Raw genomic sequence first — 15,840 nt, forward strand, 5'->3', positions numbered from 1 at the left:
GAATATGGGTCATAACGGGTCAAAAACTAGGTCATGGGGTCACTTAGTGCATTTCAAGAATTAAACATGGTGTCCGCTCTCTAATTGAAGTAGTTTTTACCCGATCTTCACAAAATTTGGTCAGAAAGTTGTGTCTAGACGATATGTAGGTCAAGTTCAAATATGGGTCATGCCTGGTCAAAAACTAGGTCACGAGGTCACTTAGTGCATTTCAAGAATTTAGCATGGTGTCCGCTCTCTAATTGAAGTCGTTTTCATTTGATCTTCACCTAATTTGGTCAGAAGTTGTGTCTAGATGATATATAGGTCAAGTTCAAATATGGTTCATGCCAGGTCAAAAATGAGGTCACAAGGTCACTTAGTGCATTTCAAGGATTAAGCATGGTGTCCGCTCTCTTATTGAAGTAGTTTTCATCCGATCTTCACAAAATTTAGTCGGAAGTTGTGTCTAGATGATATGTAGGTCAAGTTCAAATATGGGTCATGCTGGGTCAAAAACTAGGTCACGGTTCACTAAGTGCATTTCAAGGATTAAGCATGGTGTCCGCTCTCTTATTGAAGTAGTTTTCATCTGATCTTCACCAAATTTAGTGAGATGTTACATCTAAAAGATATCTAGGTCAAGTATGGGTCATGCCGAGTCAATAACTAGGTCTCGAGGTCACTTAGTGCATTTCAAGCATTGAGCATGGTGTCCAAAACCTTCGAACGGGCGTATCTTGTGACAGTTTGGCACTCTTTTTTTGTTATTTTTGTTCATTGATTTGACGCGTTGGTCCATATGTGAGAGATATCCAGCCATAGGTCACTTACAGCTTGCTGTATGGCCTGGATATCTCACGCATATGGACCATGTCTCATGTATGAATATTTGTAATTTTCTGTTAATTGATTTTACGCGTTGGTCCATATGTGAGAAATATCCAGGCGTAGGTCACTTACAGCTTGCTGTAGGGCCTGGATATCTCTTACATATGGACCATGTCTTGTGTACAAATATATGTTATTTTTTGTATTATTTCTGTTCATTAACTTGACGCGTTGGTCCATATGTGAGGGATATCCAGGCGTAGGTCACTTACAACTTGCTGTATGGCCCGGATATCTCTTACATATGGACCATGTCTCTTGTACAAACATGTTATTTTTTGTATTATTTCTGTTCATTAACTTGACGCGTTGGTCCATATGTGAGAGATATCCAGGCGTAGGTCACTTACAGCTTGCTGTAGGGCCTGGATATCTCTTACATATGGACCATGTCTTGTGTACAAATATATGTTATTTTTTGTATTATTTCTGTTCATTAACTTTACGCGTTGGTCCATATGTGAGGGATATCCAGGCGTAGGTCACTTACAACTTGCTGTATGGCCCGGATATCTCTTACATATGGACCATGTCTCTTGTACAAACATATGTTATTTTTTGTATTATTTCTGTTCATTAACTTGACGCGTTGGTCTATATGTGAGAGATATCCAGGCGTAGGTCACTTACAGCTTGCTGTAGGGCCTGGAAATCTCTTACATATGGACCATGTCTTGTGTACAAACATATGTTATTTTTGTGTTATCTCTGTTCATTGTTTGGACACTGTGGATCATATGGGAGGGATATCCAGGCAAAGGCCATTTACAGCTTGCTGTATGGCCTGGATATCTCTCGAATATGGACCATGTCTCATGTATGAATATTTGTATTTTTCTGTTCATTGATTTTACGCGTTGGTCCATATGTGAGGGATATCCAGGCAGAGGTCACTTACAGCTTGCTGTATGGCCTGAATATCTCTCACATATGGACCCTGTCTCATGTACATATGTTTATCGTTTTCTTTTTCCTTTTTGTTAATTGAATTGACGCAGCGGTTCATATGAGAGAGATATCCAGGATATTTCCCTCATATGGACCATGGTTTATTTACAAATATATATAATGTGTACATTGATTTTAGACTTTGGTTCGTATGTGAGAGATATCTAGGCATAGGTCACTTACAGCTTGCTGTATGGCATGGATATCTCTCACATATTGACCAAAGTATCATATTTGCTCACATTCCAGTGGCTTGTTGTCATTTTGTTAATATTGTTACAGTTATCATTGTTATATATTGGTCAGTGTGTATTTTTCTTGTCCTGTGATGTATATGTCAGAGATACCTTGGTTAGATATCTTGTTGGCCTGGAACCTCCATAGAGATTTCTGCCATGATAACTCTTGACATATACATTACAGACTTTTAAAGTCAACTGACTTTTAATAAATTGTCAATTCTTAAAAACATTTTTTTTCATATCTTTAAACTTAAACATCAACAATAAATTCAGTCATACATTATTTTTGCAAGTTTGTTTTAAATAAAGCTCTGTTGTTTTTTTAGGGAATAATCAATCATTTGTTTTGTATGAAATACAAGATTTTGACAAAAAAACAGCTTTTGTTCTTATTTTCACTGCAACAGAATTACTCATACAGATGAACCACTGTATTATCGTGTAGTCTAAGAAATAAGTGGGACAAAAGAAGTATTTCTATTTACTTGCAGATATATGACTACATTGTAACTCCAAATGTTGTTATTCGGAACTCTCAAGTCTGGGTTTTTCCAAAATTTTAGCACGTGTGGTAGGTACAAACAAAAGCTGACTAGCATATTTTAAAAGAGAGTGAATCAATAATTTCTATTATCGCTGAATAGTAAACACCACTTTCTCTGCTCAAACGTTCGTTATAATTGATAAAAATACCATGATTTAATCATTTTTAGCTCATCTATTTTTTGAAAAAAAATTATGAGCTATTGTCATCACCTTGGCGTCCGGTTAAGTTTTGAGTTTAGGTCCACTTTTCTCATAAAATGCATTCAAACTTGGTACACTTACTTACTATCATGAGGGGACTGGGCAGGCAAAGTTAGATAACTCTGGCGTGCATTTTGACAGAATTATGTGACCTTTTTATAGTTAGAGAATTGAAAATTTTGGTGACGTTTTGTGTTTAGATCCATTTTATTCCTTAAGTATCAAGGCTATTGCTTTCATACTTGCAACACTAACTATCATAAGGGGACTGTGCAGGCAAAGTAATGTAACTCTGACTGGCATTTTGACAGAATTATGTGCCCTTTTTATGCCCCCCGGTAGGGTGGCATATAGCAGTTGAACTGTCCGTCAGTGTGTCAGTATGTCAGTGTGTCTGTCCGTCCGTCCGAACAAAACTTTAACGTTGGCCATAACTTTTGCATTATTAAAGATAGAAACTTGATATTTGGCATGCATGTGCATCTCACGGAGCTGCACATTTTGAGTGGTGAAAGGTGAAGGTCAAGGTCATCGTTCAAGGTCAAATGTTAAATATATGGCGTCTGTCCGTCCGAAAACTATAACATTGGCCATAACTTTTTCAATATTGAAGATAGCAACTTGATATTTTGCATTCATGTGTATCTCATGAAGCTGCACATTTTGAGTGGTGAAAGTTCAAGGATTCTTCAAGGTCAAAGGTAAAAAAAAAAAATTCAAAGCGGCGTTCTCATGAAGCTACACATTGTGAGTGGTGGAAGGTCAAGGTCATCCTTGAAGGTCAAGGTCATCCTTGAAGGTCATAGGTCAAAAAAATAAATATTTTCAAAGCCGCGTTCTCATGAAGTTGAAAAAATTGTGAGTTGTGGAAGTTCAAGGTCAAGGTCGTCCTTCAAGGTCAAAGGTAAAAAAAATAAATTCAAAGCGGCGTTCTCATGAAGCTGCACATTGTGAGGCGACTTATGGTCTGTCTGTCTGTCCGTCCGTCACACTTTTCTTGATCCTGTGATAACTTTGAAAGTTCTTAATTAATTTTTTTCATAAAACTTGGAACATGGATATATGGCAATATGGACATTATGCACGGCATTTCATTTTGTTCCTACGTCAAAAATTCTGGTTGCTATGGCATCAAATAGACTAGAAATACTTCTGAAAATGGTGGTTCTTAGTGAGGCGTTTTTCGGAGAAAACCCGAGCTATTGTCATAGCCAGCTCGTCGTCCGCCGTCAGCCGTCCGACACCCGCCGTCTGCCGTAGGCGTTGTGCTAAAACCTTAACATTTGCTCTAATTGCAAAGTGCTTCCACCTACAACTTTGAAACTTCATATGTAGATGCACCTTGATGCGTTCTACACGCCACACCCATTTTGGGGTCACTAGATCAAAGGTCTAGGTCACTGTGACCTCTAATATAAAACTTTAACATAGGCTCTAAAATCAAAGCGCTTCCACCTACAACTTTGAAACTTCATATGGAGATGCACTTTGATGAGTTCTACACACCACACCCATTTTGGGGTAACTAGGTCAAAGTTCAAGGTCACTGTGACCTCTAATGTAAAACTTGAATATTGCCTCTAAAATCAAAGTGCTTCCACCTACAACTTTGAAACTTCATATGTAGATGCACCTTGATGAGTTCTACACGCCACACCCATTTTGGGGTCACTAGGTCAAAGGTCAAGGTCGATGTGACCTCTAATATAAAACTTTAACCAAGGCTCTAAAATCAAAGCGCTTCAACCTACAACTTTGAAACTTCAAATGTAGATGCACCTTGATGATTTCTACACGCCACACCCATTTTCGGTCACTAGGTCAAAGGTCTAGGTCACTGTGACCTCTAAAAAAATAATTCTGACAAGCTTTCGCAGCCGAATGTTGCACCCGTTATGTGGTGCCCTTGTCTGGATCCTGCGATAACGTTAAAAGTTCTTAATATTTTTTTATGAAATTTGGAACATGGATAGATGGCAATGTTTCCCGGGACTTTGCGGAAAGCTTTCTCAAAACGTGTTTATGTCAGTGGTATTTCATTAACGGAATATACGACTTATATAACATGGTTTCGATATCAATATATCCCTTTTTAGAGAAAATAGCATGACTTGTTATAATGAGTTCTTTTAAATTACAAAAATTTATGATTCAGAAATTGATGAATTAGGCAAAGTCCCGTTTGTAGCGTTGGTAGAACGGGGATGGACTCCTGCCGAGTCATCCACCTAAATTTTTTTAAGACAAATTAATTGATCAAGAGGTTTGCTTTGCTGCATCTGACATCAATAGACAATCCCAGAAATCGATAACTCCCGGATTACCCGCCCCTGAATACTCGCGCGCGCCTCCAAAACGGTACTGAAGAAAAACACAGGGACTTATATGTTTGTATAGGTCCCTGAACAAAACAAGAAGGCGAAACGATGTTGTCAAATATATTTGAAGATTTAAATAGTCTCTGTTATCGATCAGATAATTAAATAATCATTCGTGTTTTTTTTAAGATAAGGTATTACGTAATTAGTAGAAATGAGGTTTGTCTGCATTCATTTAAGAGTAATAAAACTCAGCATGAACAGGGACCTTTTCGTAAAGGTCCCTGGCAAGAATAAGGTCTTGATTGTCATTTAACATGTTATTTAAAGGCGACACGTGATATGTTATCTTTATTACGGTATATACACATGTGGTGTCACGGGCATACACATAAACGCTTTTAATCCACACTTGGGACATCGCCTCCCAGTAAGCGGATTCGTTCGCTCTTTTATCGCTGATGTGTTGTTTTTTTCAAGACCTTTATCTTACTGAAATTAATTACCTGTTATAAACGAAGCAAAATCCCTTTTTGTTCGTGTTTTTATTTTTTTTTATCGTAAATTTAGACTGTATTACGAAAATTCAATAAAGATCCAAGATGAGGAAATCTACAGAACACAATTGGAACTATGCAGGTTTATTTAAGGCTCCAAATTTAATGTTGAACATGTTTATCGTGAATTTAGATGTTATTAAATTCATAAGAAATAATACAGGCTTAACAAGGCAGATATCTACCTTTCAATAAAATATTCTACCTCGGTCTGAAATCTTTCAAAGTTTTGCCAATTAATGTTTTCGACACTTTTTACGTTAAGACCACAACGTTTACTTCAAACTTTAAATATTTCTATAAACTTTATAATTTTCATTGAAAATTTTTATTCCATAAAGAAATCATTAAATTTTATACAAAGGCATTTCTGAAATGTATGCTTAAAAAGCAAACTTGGCATTAAACATTACGCGTTGTCACTGAATATTGTTGCAGAGACACATATTTTATAAATCTATCGCGTATATTTATTATTTAACTTATATTGATTAACGATGTTTAAAAAATCTGCCAAATTCTTCAGTACCGTTTTCAGTGGCGGGTTACGTAATAGCCAATATGGCGGCGGTCAATTTATCGATTCTGGGATTGTCTATTTAGTGTACCATGTTTCGCCCCATCACTAATTCGCCCCATACCGGCTCGCCCCGCCTGCAATTCAGTTCGCCCCGCCTGCAATTCAGTTCGCCCCACCAGGTTTTCACATTGCCCCGCCCATCTGCGATAACCGATTCACCCCATATCTTAAATATCAGTGCCTTATATATTTACGACCTTGGTGAGTAGGAGTGAAAATATTATTCGAGCGCCTCGTTATATTGAATGATTAACATTCGTCTGTAACGTTACATATCTTGGAGTAATAACGTGATAAGATCTACCTAATTTAATGGATAATCGAATTAACGCAGGAAGCGTTGGCCTTTTATAACGTCTCGTCCATCAACACACATGGTAATTGAATGTGTGACAAATTAAATCATAATCAGCACTTGTTTTGTTTTTTATAAAAAGTTTACTATACGCGTTGGTTCACGTATCACACTAAATATATTAAACTTTAGAATACTTGTTAGATAAATAGAATCGAATACAATTCCTTCTACGACAATAATAAGGTGAATTTCTTTTATTCAATCCTAAGTGGCGTTTGATTTCGGGGAGTTTTTTTGTAACCTTTTCATACGTTGTTTCATGTTGAATTGAAGATATAGTGGTTAAAATTATATGATAATCAGATAATCCACGGACGCTAAATAAGAATTATGTAATATATGTCCCTGGACAATCCTTTTTACAAAATGTTCAAGAAAACAAATCCAATTATTACTTCCCATTGAAAATGATGTCGTTTAAAAAATCAGACATTAGCAAAAATGTCAGAAATCAACACGCTTTATATATATATTTTTTTTGCATTGACACAAAGAAAAATGTTTATTTGTGGGTTGGGTATTGGCAGATTAACTTGATGGACTTGATTTGAAAAAACACACGACTCCATACGTCAATTTTCAAGTTGCATGTAATATATTAAAATTATCACAGTATGAAAAATGTTTTAAAGGCTTAATATAACATAAAACGTTAGCTAGTGAATTATTTTTAACATATAATTCAACAGTACATGCATATTTATACACCTTCATAAAGTGGACAACATAAAAACGAAACTGATTGGCTTTTACAAATTTGCCAATCGCAAACTCGCTTTCTTGTCTGATATGAGGCATTATAATTCAATGCATTATTTGACATTTCCGTCAATTGTATTTTCATTGCATATGAGCGGAAGAATCACGCAGAGACTGGGGCATATGTTATACACGTGTCACTCAAAAATCCATAAATACCATATACTTGCAAATTATCTCCCGGGGTTGACAGTCGCTGTAGCCAACTTCATTTTCCTCTTATCAAGGCGTATGCGAATGTTTTACAAATATTTAGGTAATCTGGAAATCTGTTATTGTGTGGCTTAATTAGAATATTTCGGAACACAATAGAAACAGATATTCAATAGTAAATGTATTCGTAAAAGTTAGTTTTCTGTATCTTCATTTGAGTTTTATGTGGCTCAATAAGCATATGTCAGAAAACAATAGAAACAGATATTCAATAGTAAATGTATTCGTAACTGTTAGTTTTCTGTATCTTCATTCGAGTTAAAAAAATGTTGTATTTATCTATTTTTTTTTTTAAATATCAAAATTAATAACAATTTATTCGTTGAAAATTCTTCGCTAATTAAAATAGTCAACACTGTAAATTCCTTTTGCTTGTATATTCACATGTGACATTTGTAACTTGTACACTTCAACACCGTTATATTTACGGGGGTTTGTAAATGCTGATGATATTGAAAGAGTTCATAGAAGATTTTTGAAACGAATACTTGGTGTCAAAATGAGTACCCCTAATTCTGCTGTGTACGGGGAACTAGAGCGATACCCATTATATATAAATCGCTATGTACGAATTATAAAATATTTTATAAAATTGTATACTGTTAAACAAACTAATTGTATATTATATAGTACACTATGTTATATGAGAAATGGTGCTGAAAATACAATACGGTGCAACAATTGGATTACCAAAGTACAAAACACTGGTTTTGTAGATATTTTGATGTATCCAGAATCAGTAAATGCAAGTGTATTTATTCCGATATTTAAAAATAGACTTATTGATATTTACATAGGTTTGTAACTAAATGATCTAAAAGTTAAGTTCATTAACTCTATACAAAGAATTGAAACATCGATTTGAACTATCTGATTACCTTAACATAATCCAAAACTTTAATTTAAGAAAATACATATCAAAATTAAGACTTTCGTCCTACATGTTAAAAATTGAATCTGGGAGACATATAAATATTCCCAAAAACGAATGCAAATGTAATATATGTAACTCAGGTGATGTTGAAGACGAATACCTTTTTGTAATTGTATGTCCTCTTTTATACAGATATAAGAAAAATGTATATTGACAAATTCTATTATAACCTACCTAGTATGCATAAATTTATTCTTTTGTTAACAAATACTAAAACCAAAGTCCTAATAAACTCGCGATATATTGTAAAAATGCTTTTAAAATAAAAACTGATAAATTAAATGCAAACGTTGAGTAATATGATGGCCTAAGTGCATTTTTAACACCTTTTTATGTACTATATTTGGTCACTTTCGCATTACTATGCATGTGCATGCTTATTGCTTATATATTGTCAGTTATGTATATGTAACGATGAACTGGAAATGTTCAAGTTATATAATTCGCAACTAATTATCAATCATTAATCCGAAGTCAAAACTGCATACACCAATTAAAACCAGCTGTTAATTGAGCGTAATTTTGCACGTTTGTTGTCTGCGCCTGGCGTTTTAATTTTTTTTAAGTCGTCAAAGCCGATAATTACTTATTTGTGTAGTTTTTTTAAAGGTCCCGACAACTTCGAAATAATATTGTTAAAATGTATATGTAATGGTATTCTGTTTATGAATGCTTAATGGACACTTAAACACACATAAATTTATTATGGGGCGATCTGATAGGGATCTGGGGCAATAAGGAATATCAGACGGGGCGGATCGGTGGACGAGTCGGTATTTTCAGCATGGGGCGTCGGGGCGAATTGCCTGGCACCCTATTTGGGTGTGGACGGGGCGGACCGGTGGACGAGTCGGTATTTTCGGTATCCGGACAAACGGCACCCGGACAATCGGCACCCAGTGTTTTTTTGCATACGCGGACAGTCGGCACCCTGTAAATTTGTCGACCCGGACAATCGGCACCCGATTTAATTGTATACCCGGACAAACGGCACCCGATTAAATGCGATCGATAAAGCCCGTCAGCACCTTGTTGAACTAATTTGTCTAATCCGCTAATTGGTTTGGTAAAGAGATGATTAATAAACCACGTCAAATTTTGTTAACGAAACGTTTTAACCGTCGTCGCTTGTTTTAACCAATTACAAGCGTGAATCGATTTAAAATTAAAACCGGTGTATCCGATGTATTACTTCAAGCGCGGCCGATCAACATCACCATTACCCAAACAAAATATATGTACATGTATACAATATATAATTGTTAAAACACCACAATACACGGAGATGGTACTTTTTATCGCAATGTCCGTCAGGTATTATTTGAATTGACGTTTTTTCACTTGACCGTACTCGACCCCAAAATTAACATCCCTATATTATTGGTTTTCAACCTATTTCAACCGGATTTTCAGTGAAATCCTCAATAAAAACACAATTTTTTTACGATTCTGTCCATATATAAAGCTATGACCGGGGACTTTAAATAGGGTGCCGTTTGTCCGGGTATACAATTAAATCGGGTGCCGATTGTCCGGGTCGACAAATTTACAGGGTGCCGACTGTCCGCGTATGCAAAAAAAACACTGGGTGCCGATTGCCCGGGTGCCGTTTGTCCTACAATCTCAATGTCATCTTGGAGAGATGTGTAGATAAATTTGCTCTTCAAAAAAGCATTAAAATACATGCATATAGTGGAGTAAAAGTAGTAATTAATAGTGCAACATGTGCATGAAGAACTAATAGATGCTGTAAAAAAAGTGAAAACCTGGAAAAGTTATGTGATAAAATAGTAGTTTGAAGAAGTGGATATCAAAAGATTTAAATATTTTTGTGACACCTGAGTGTTTACCTGTAGGACGAACATCAAACTTCACCTGGACAAAACCCCTAAACACCAGCAGAGTGTAAAAAGGATAACAAAAGGATTATAACCATTGACATAATGATTATCAATTATCTACCTTAAAAAATAACTGTACTTGTACCAATTGAACAATGAGCAACGAGACAACAAAAAACCAGCCAAAACTTAGTTTCACGGGGACTAAGCCACAAACAAAGCCTGCTGTCAAAAAATACAGGCCAGACAATAGTGATAACAGTAACTCAAGCATGGAGGAATTGAATTCAATACAGGTACAACTTCAAGTCATGAATGAAGGAATTACAAATTTAAGGGATGATGTCAAAGGCATGCTAAAAAAGATGAAGTTGAACAGCTGATAATGAACACAGTCACAAATCTTATGAAAAACCTTGAACACAGCACACACACAAAAATGGAACAAATGATCAACGAAAGAATTAAATGATATGCAATCTAAAATGGACAGCCTAGATTTCGAAAATAAAAGCCTATGAGAAAAAATTGAACATCTCGAAAAGACCAATAAGATCAAAAACAAAGCCATACATGAGCAAATCGAAAAAAACCTATGACGTGAGTAAAACTGCACATAAAAAGGCAAACTACAACGAGCAATATTCGAGGAAAAACAACATAAAAATCCTCAATATAAAAGAAGCTAAAGAAGAAAACGAAATATCACTTGCAAAAACTGTACGACAAATTCTGAAGACCCACACCGAAGTTGACCTTCAACCAATAGATATAGTGGCATTGCACCGTATCCCTACCAAGAGGGGACAGATTCGCCCCGTACTTATAAAGCTACGTAACAACTCGGCGAAATCTGCCATCATGCGGAAACGGGCTCCAATGAAGAGCAACGGTTACAAGCTGGTTGACGATGTCACGAAACCGAACCAGGGCTTTATCAACAGGCTTCTTCTGCATCCAAATATTGACAGTGCGTGGTATTTAAATGGGGCGGTATATGGACAAACTGTTGCCGGTGAGCGAATCAAATTCGACATATATGACAATGTGAATGATGTTATCGAAAGCTTCAGGCAATATAGAAGAAATGGCGTGAGCGGACACCCGGAAAAATGAACATAACTTGCAAAAGTGGTATGTTTCTAATTTTATGACTGTACATCTATATTACATGTAAAACCAAAAAAGCACATTGTTAGCTTTAATCTGTTCTATGTTGAACCCGTTTGTGTTATCTCTTGAATTTTATGTACGTAGATGTTTAACAAACACCTTAACCTTATCTTTGTAATAATCATATAACTTTTTTTAAAGAATTAATACAAGTTTTTTTCTAAAACAAAAACAAAACAGTTTTTGTCTAAATTAGCAATTGACTAATCGAAAGCAGAAATCACTCAAGTAAATAAAGATACTAACTATATAATCACCGGCTAAATTAAAAAAAAAATTGACTATAGATTTATAGCTTCTATTTTTAGCATGACCATATAGCCTTTATCAAAAACTGCGATTAATTGAAAGCAGCAATCACATAAGTAAATAAAGATACTAACTATATAATCACCAGTTGGATTAAAAAAATTGACTATAGAATCATACTTTCTATTTTTAGCACGACCATATAGCACTTATGCAATAATACAGTGCAGAACATAGTCCTTATCTAGTTTAAAATACTAATCCCATTAATTTTAAAATATGTGAAGATGTATAAACTAAGGTTCTGTAAATTACACATCAAAGTTTATAATCAACAGTAAATATTCCCATTTTGTTAACTGGTTGTTGCATTAAGATTTGTGTATAATGTATGCATTAATAATCCTACCTTACATAGTGATGAACAAACATTACAGGGGAACTATTGAACTAAATAACACCCTTTTTGAAAGTCAGAAAATATCGTATTCAATGTAAATACAGACATTGTACTTGTTTTTATTATGTTCCATACTCTGGCACAAATGATTGTGTTGCACATTTTATGATTGTACTTGTTTTTATTATGTTCCATACTCTGGCACAGATGATTGTGTTGCACATTTTATGATTGTTTTCCATATACTTATCCGTATAGGTCTTTATGATTGTTTTCCCTATACTTATCCGTATAGGTCTATTACAAACAATGTATTGCTCTTTAAAGAAAAAAAATATTGTAAATTGCAATTTCTACTGCTGCTCTTATATTATTGAAAATTAAGCATATTTTAACGGTTTATCTGATCACATTGATTATGTAGTTTTCCTTTATACATGTTAGCTTGACAAGATTAAACTACATGTGCTTATATTTGCTCCTTTAAAACTACTCTATGCTTACAATTGACCAGTCGCCAACTCCGCCCACATTTTGTCGATCAGCCAATCAGATCGCGAGTTTTCGCACACCCCTCAGCAACGCTTATCTGGCCGCCATTTTGTCCGACAAACAAAGCGTATCGTACATATGGAATGGACGTAATTTTTAAGGTTTTACACAGATTTTATATCAAATGCATGATCATTACTGTTCGACGATCATTATTCAAAATTGTAGGTGCTATACATACTTTATAAAAGGTTATTATATTTTATCTTTATTTCTTGAACATATGAACGAGTAATGAGAAAACAAACACAAAAAATAGTGTAACCACACCAGTTGTGTGTTCTATAAAACGTGTTATACCGTTTGATGCACAATATTATTAAGCAATTTGGGCAACATAATAATTGCCACACCTGCTTATTAATCTCAGCGTAATTGTCGATGATTAATAAATGACAGTATGTTGCGTGGATCTCAGAATGAATGAACATTACGGCATTGATAGGTACTGTACACAAGAAAAGAAATATTTAATTTCTTAAATGATTTCCAATTATATATTTATTTTCTGTGGATCATAAACAATGGAAATCATTACAAATTGTTAACTTAAATATTGTTTAAACTATAGTTAAAACAACAAAAAGGTGATTTCAACGAGGCTTAGCTAGCTTAAAGCGACTTTAAGTGTAAAATGTAAGGCTTATAATACAACAACAACAACAACATTTTTAATACAACATATATTGATACGGGGAGAAATGTGAAAATTGCAATTAACATTTAAGGGCCATCTTGCTATAAATAAACAAATGCATAATATGCTAAATGTATTCAATTCGAATGTTCGTGAACAGCACCGTAATACCCAAATTTAATTTTTTCGATAGTGAAATGTAGCAGGTTCCCATTAAACATAAATGAAATAAAATGCATATTGGATCTGTTAATGAAACCACGAAATTAGGTCTGTATTATATTATGGTTACAATCAAAATTTAATTTATATCTAAATTTAAAAAATCGGTGTCTTTTTAAAAATAACCCAATAAACAAAGATCTAAACATTTTTAATAAACAAAAAACCCATCATGATATGGATGTGTCATTTGCATTTAATAAAAATATTTTCAAAATTATATATGAATAGCAACCGGATTCACTGCCAGACGGTTTTAATACAAGTTCAAAATCAATATGAAATAAATGCTCATTTTTACCACTGATTTTTCATCAACTTCCTGTAATATGTATAAGAAACGTTTCTGATAGTTAACTCATTTATTTTGATCACGCCATTTCTCTCTAAAGCATTTATGATTGTATTAAAGTTGTACAAAGCAGTTTAGTTTAGTGCTCTTTAAAAAGAGCATGATACATCGTTACAAGTATAGTATTTCACTCACGTAATGCGCTATAATTGCGATCTGCTTGTCGGAGTTTTCTAATCACTAGACCACGTGACTATGTGGGCGGAGCGATCGATAATTTGGCGACTGGTCAATTCTACTGTGAGTGGTAAGAACTACAACTATTGTAAACTAGCCTTTTCTTGTATATTATATCTCAGATATAAAGATAGATATGAATGTAATTGTTCTTTACAACATATGCAGTTTATCATAAAGGTTAATTATTCAACCGGACTTGTTCTTTTTCTTTATTAATGTGTAAACGCAGTTTTTGTGTAATAAGTAAGTCTGGATAAAGTGAGCTTTCCGTATCCAAAATTATTGCGAAATGTTTTAATTATTAGAAATATGAACGTCAATGAAAATTCTTTCATTTTTTTGGGATGTGTTTTTCCTTTCTTAACAAATATGTTTTCAATGAATATAATTGATATCTGCAACACACGAATGTTGATGAAAATCCTTAATTTAATATATCTGCTGATGTTTTTTCTTTCCATAAATATATGTTAAGCTCAAATGTATTCGTAATAAGTATGTTTAAGTATAGATTTTTCCACATTATCCAAAATTATTGCTTAATTAATAGTTATTTAAATTATAATTATAAACATATGAAAAGTAGAAAGAAAAATGAACCATCGTACATTGTTGCATTCAGGTTTTATTTGTGTGAATAATGAAGACATTAGTTTGTTTGTCACATGTTTATGTTTCACCATACATAATACATCACCCATAAAATAACATATAATATATTTTCATATTGTTGCAGTTTTTAAAAATCATACATTTGCTACTTTATTAGTGATTCTTTTACTATTTTGCATCTAAAATGTTTTTATAGCAATAATGATTATTTTCACTTTTTGAGGTATTATTCATTAATACTGGTATCAATATTTTACTACATAAAACATGTGCAGGTATCTAAGGTGATAGTTCTTCAGGTAGATTACAATATATTATGTAAACTCGGGTACTCCTAGAACACTCATTATCAGGTCAGTTCTGGATAATTGCTTATTGATGGGGGATAATTGTTTATCAATGGGTATCTGACACTTCGGTATTGAATGGTCAGGTCCATGATTAAATACACTTTCAGGTCCTCTTAAAGTAACCGAGGATTCAGGTTAACCGAGGATTCAGGTTAACTTAGGATTCAGGTTAACCTGAAAGTTCGGGTAGGTGGTTAATTATATAAACCTGAAGTTATATGGGAAAGGGATGTTTTTTGGATGTTTTTTTGTTGTTTTTGGAGCTTTGAGGATGTATCTAAACTTAACATATTTCTGACATGGTGTATATATTTTAAATGTCTAATGTTTGACTTTTGTTGGTGTATATAATGTAAATAAACTGTAGTTGTAGAAACAAATGACTTCATTTAATTTCTACTAGCTCGGCTCGTGTACAAGCTACATGGAAATTTGTCCAAATGGACTGGTGGCAGCATCCATAAATAAGACCACAGGTTCTTGCCTAAATTAAAATTTAGTTAAGATAATTTGTGCAAGGTTTAACTTTGATTGCTACCATCGAAGTTCTAATTTTGCGACAATATGTTGTAAAATCATGTATTTTAATGAAAATAAGTCCCTATGTTTGATTGTAACCACAATCATTCATTATACCTTAAGCCTCCTTTTGTTCATTTTGTTATTTTGTTCTTATATTGTATGTTTGTGTTTAAGTTCCTGAATTGTTTGTGTCTAAACATGCAGAAGCTGAAAGTTATGAATAT

The 15,840-nt window shown here is 34.1% G+C and overlaps 2 protein-coding genes across 30 annotated transcripts in view; one reads left to right on the forward strand and one right to left on the reverse strand.

Annotated features, from left to right (window-relative positions):
• LOC127856922 (sortilin-like) overlaps positions 1–15,840 on the reverse strand; it is a 219,561-nt gene that overhangs the window by 125,023 nt on the left and 78,698 nt on the right. The window lies entirely within an intron of this gene.
• Positions 1–15,840, forward strand: part of LOC127856983 (nuclear protein MDM1-like) — a 233,583-nt gene that overhangs the window by 51,660 nt on the left and 166,083 nt on the right. The window lies entirely within an intron of this gene.

The sequence above is a fragment of the Dreissena polymorpha genome, chromosome 1 (genome assembly GCF_020536995.1).
Source record: "Dreissena polymorpha isolate Duluth1 chromosome 1, UMN_Dpol_1.0, whole genome shotgun sequence".
Taxonomy (NCBI): domain Eukaryota; kingdom Metazoa; phylum Mollusca; class Bivalvia; order Myida; family Dreissenidae; genus Dreissena; species Dreissena polymorpha.